Below are 5,000 nucleotides of genomic sequence, written 5' to 3'. Positions count from 1 at the left end.
TTCGGTTCGTTTCGAATAATTTTGTCCATGTTTTTCGTTTGCTACGAGAGGTTCGGTTCGTTTTCAGTTATCCCTGTGTTCATGGTTTTCGTGTGCTTCGATAGGTTTGGTCCGTGTTTTTGAGTACTCTTGTCCATGATTTTCGTGTGCTTCTTGAGGTTTGGTCCGATTTTCAGTACTCTTGTCCATGCTTTCACATGCTCTGATAGGTAGGTTCGTTCTCAGTTATCCCTGTGTTCATGGTTTTCGTGTGCTTCGATAGGTTTGGTCCGTGTTTTTGAGTACTCTTGTCCATGATTTTCGTTTGCTTCTTGAGGTTTGGTCCGATTTTCAGTACTCTTGTCCATGCTTTCACATGCTCTGATAGGTTCACAGTCAGTTTTCAGTTATCCCTGTGTTCATGGTTTTCGTGTGCTTCCATAGGTTTGGTCCGTGTTTTTGAGTACTCTTGTCCATGATTTTCGTGTGCTTCTTGAGGTTTGGTCCGATTTTCAGTACTCTTGTCCATGCTTTCACATGCTCTGATAGGTTCACAGTCAGTTTTCAGTTATCCCTGTGTTCATGGTTTTCGTGTGCTTCCATAGGTTTGGTCCGTGTTTTTGAGTACTCTTGTCCATGATTTTCGTGTGCTTCTAGAGGTTTGGTCCGATTTTCAGTACTCTTGTCCATGACTTTCGTTTGCTTCGATTCGTTCACTCTATTACTCTTGTCTGTGGTTTTCGTTTGCTTCGATTCGTTCACTCTATTACTCTTGTCTTTGGTTTTCGTTTGCTTCGATTCGTTCACTCCATTACTCTTGTCTGTGGTTTTCGTTTGCTTCGATTCGTTCAGTCCATTACCCTTGTTTGCGGTTTTCGTTTGCTTCGATTCGTTCAGTCCATTACTCTTGTGTGTGGTTTTCGTTTGCTTCGAGTCGTTCAGTCCATTACCCTTGTCTATGATTTTCGTTTGCTTCGAGTCGTTCAGTCCAATACTTACCCTTGTCTATGATTTTCGCTCTAAGCCCAGTCGCCCTGCGCTCTGGAAATCACATTCCAACTCTATCACCGATAGCGCTCACACCTTGGAAACCACATTTCACCCAGGGGACCTTAGGGTGGATTTTGAGCCTTTCGGGATTGCGAAACCATCATTTAACACTCTAAACTTAATTTCCGCAATCCCAGACGCACTTTCCATATGGTCTCCAAAAATGCGTGTGAGCTGACCTGGTCCCTTATAATAGGCAATGAACACGATTTTGGCAAAATATTTTTTTCAAAATTTTTTGACTCACCGGGTAAAATCGAATTTACTTGGGAAAAATGTTCTAGCAGGGGCCCTCCCATACAAATTTTTTTCTTCTCAAAAATGATTTTCGTTTCACTTTTCATACTCAGGGGAGTCTAAAATTGATGTTTTGAGTCACCGAGAAAAAAAAATTTTTTTGACCCGAGCTTGTGTCGGCGACCCAAAATCGACGCACTTGGGAAAAATGTTCTAGCAGGGGCCCTCCCATACAAAAATTTTTTCTTCTCAAAAATGATTTTCGTTTCACTTTTCATACTCAGGGGAGTCTAAAATTGATGTTTTGAGTCACCGAGAAAAAAAAATTTTTTTGACCCGAGCTTGTGTCGGCGACCCAAAATCGACGCACTTGGGAAATATGTTCTAGCAGGGGCCCTCCCATACAAAAATTTTTTCTTCTCAAAAATGATTTTCGTTTCACTTTTCATACTCAGGGGAGTCTAAAATTGATGTTTTGAGTCACCGTGAAAAAAAAATTTTTTTGACCCGAGCTTGTGTCGGCGACCCAAAATCGACGCACTTGGGAAATATGTTCTAGCAGGGGCCCTCCCATACAAAAATTTTTTCTTCTCAAAAATGATTTTCGTTTCACTTTTCATACTCAGGGGAGTCTAAAATTGATGTTTTGAGTCACCGTGAAAAAAAAATTTTTTTGACCCGAGCTTGTGTCGGCGACCCAAAATCGACGCACTTGGGAAAAATGTTCTAGCAGGGGCCCTCCCATACAAAAATTTTTTCTTCTCAAAAATGATTTTCGTTTCACTTTTCATACTCAGGGAAGTCTAATATTGAAGTTTTGAGTCACGGTGAAAAAAAATTTTTTTGACCCGAGCTTGTGTCGGCGACCCAAAATCGACGCACTTGGTAAAAATGTTCTAGCAGGGGCCCTCCCATACAAAAAATTTTTATTTCTCAAATCGATCCGTGGTTTCACTTTTCATACTCTAGGGCCCATTTGCTTCAACTTTGGAAAAAATTTTCGATGATGAAAAATTTTCGCCTTCGACGTCCATCGACCACTCGACCCGAACTTGGTACTTTTGTATGGAGGTACCCGAGTGGTGACTTTTTCATACAAAAATTTTTATTTCTCAAATCGATCCGTGGTTTCACTTTTCATACTCTAGGGCCCATTTGCTTCAACTTTGGAAAAAATTTTCGATGATGAAAAATTTTCGCCTTCGACGTCCATCGACCACTCGACCCGAACTTGGTACTTTTGTATGGAGGTACCCGAGTGGTGACTTTTTCATACAAAAATTTTTTTGCGAATACGTGTTCGTTCGCGATCATTAAGGCCATGAACAACAAGTCCGCTGCGATAGAAATAGTGCATTGTAGTTACTCGACGAGAAAAAAAATCGGGACTTAGAAAAATTTTTGAAAGTCAAATCGTATTGACTTCCAACAACACCTGATAATAAACACACATTGCCTGTTGCACCACAGATCGCATTTGACTTAACAAATCGCCTGTTGGTACGCACATCACCATCGACTTTACCAATCGCGTTTCGCACCGCTAATCCCACTTGGCGTGGAGCCACGCACATAATGTTGCGAGGAGAGTATTAATCGGGACTTAGCGTTTTAAGCTCGCGAACACTCCACTATGGGAGTGCACGCAAGCACCAACTGTACACACACAACACAACAATCACTCTCGCGAACACTCCATTCCCAAAGTGAACGCGAGCACCAGCAAGCATGGGTCGCCTGAGAGGATCGATGCGAACGCATCTCTACAACTCGCAGCTCCCAGCCTGTAGTCCCGTCGTTTGCGGGCGGTCGAAGGTGTCGAAACTAGTTGTATCCACGGTCGACGGAAACACAGCCACCAGGGTTCCCTGTGGTAAGGTACTTCCACGTGCAGCGTGCTCCCGCCCGTTGCGGCTCAGTCTAGTGCTATAGCGGGGATGAGACGTCAGTGTGCGCGGGGCAGCACCGACGGATCTCGGAGGGTTGTTAAGCCCGCTAGCTTCCGATCACCTAATGGGTTTGAGAAGCGCTATCAGCTCGGATTGGATACGACCTTAGAGGCGTTCAGGCATAATCCAGCGGACGTAGCGTCATACCAAAGTCCGGTCGAACTAGTATTGAGCCAGTGGTCCGTACCTGTGGTTCCTCTCGTACTGCACAGGAATTCCGTTAAGATAGCGGCAAACAGCACACACCAGTAGGGTAAAACTAACCTGTCTCACGACGGTCTAAACCCAGCTCACGTTCCCTTGAAAGGGTGAACAATCCTACGCTTGGTGAATTTTGCTTCACAATGATAGGAAGAGCCGACATCGAAGGATCAAAAAGCCACGTCGCTATGAACGCTTGGCGGCCACAAGCCAGTTATCCCTGTGTGTGTGTGACAGCTGTCATAGCAGTGCTCGGACGTGCCTCTGTGTCGCTCCGGTTAAAAGCGGAAAATTCGGGTGTAAAACTTTGCGAAAAGGGCCAAAAAGTGTTTTAATCAGTGTCTTTTAGTGCCTTCTACCCCTGAATGGTGAAATATTAACGAAACAGGACGATGCTCGCCTGATAAAAGCGAAAGAAATCTCTCCCATACATTTTGTATGGGAACAGACCAGTGCTGTTTATACGCAAAATAGGCGATTAAAACATTAAGTGGAACGTTAATTCAGTAGTGGCGTCACTGAAGAACATTATTCCGGTCGGTGGCAGTGTAGAAAACGCCAAAAAACTATAAAATAAGTGCGTGTAAAAATAGCGGCAGAGCGGCGTCAGGTGGATCGTCGCGTGTGGGTGTGCGCTCGAGCGACGCGTTGTGACAGCTCAGAGCTTCTGCTCCACAGCGCCACCTATCCGCGAGGTGGAGAAGCGCGTAGCGACGAAAGCTCCCGAGGCAGTGTATGCGGACGGTATACATTTAGGCGCGAACGCAACGCAGCGGAGACTTAAGCAGGACGGCAGACAGCGAACCCGAAAACAAATTTTTTGAAACATATTTATTTATTTAATAAAATTTGTTGGAGTTTTTGTTTGTTCTTGGGCGATCATCGTGGCGGTCCGCTGCTGGCGTCCCCCCGTGGAGGGGGAGTAAATCCAGCGTAAAGCGCGGACTCCTTTGGACTGGCGATGTCGTACAGTAGTCGGATCCTGCGGTCACGGTCGGGATCGACCGAGAGCCGGCCACCGGTGAGTTCGAAACCGGTGGTGATGCTTAGTCGAGTTACGGAAGGAAAGGCCACAGCCACGAGTGGTGTTGGCCGAGCGAGTGGAGTTGGCACAGCCGTAGCAGCAGCGTCGGTAGTGTCAATGGAAAAGCTCATCGAGCGCTTGGAGGACCAACTGGCCCTCCTCAGAGAACAAATGACGGAGCAAGCGGAGCAGTTCCGCAAGGATTTAGCGGAGCTGCAAGAGAGTCATCGCCATGAGGTCCAGTACCTGCGCGATGAGAATCGAAAGGAGCGGGAGATGGTCTCCGGGCTCTTGACGCAGTTGGTGGCTGCGCAGTCGCAGCTGCAACAACATCAGCAGCAGCAGCAGCAGGCAGTGGGTGCGGTGACGGCTACGGTGGTGCCGTCTCCGGACCAGGAAGGCGGCTCCTGGGCCGAGGTGGTGCGCCGTAAGTCGGCACGCCAGCAGCCAGCCCAGCAGCAACAGCAGCAGCGTCCGCAGCAGGTGCAGCCGCGGACGAATCAGCCAGTGAACCAGCCAGGGAACCAGCAAGGTAACCGAGTGGCTGGACAGCATCAGCA

At 46.9% G+C, this 5,000-nt stretch overlaps 1 pseudogene; it reads right to left on the bottom strand.

Annotated features, from left to right (window-relative positions):
- Positions 1 to 2,980: 2,980 nt before the first annotated feature.
- The window catches only part of LOC128307757 (uncharacterized), a 6,650-nt pseudogene continuing 4,630 nt past the window's right edge, over positions 2,981 to 5,000 (bottom strand).

Source organism: Anopheles moucheti (genome assembly GCF_943734755.1).
Source record: "Anopheles moucheti chromosome X unlocalized genomic scaffold, idAnoMoucSN_F20_07 X_unloc_15, whole genome shotgun sequence".
NCBI lineage: Eukaryota > Metazoa > Arthropoda > Insecta > Diptera > Culicidae > Anopheles > Anopheles moucheti.
Note: the sequence above shows the minus strand (reverse complement) of the source record. Positions and strands in the feature narration are given on the sequence as shown.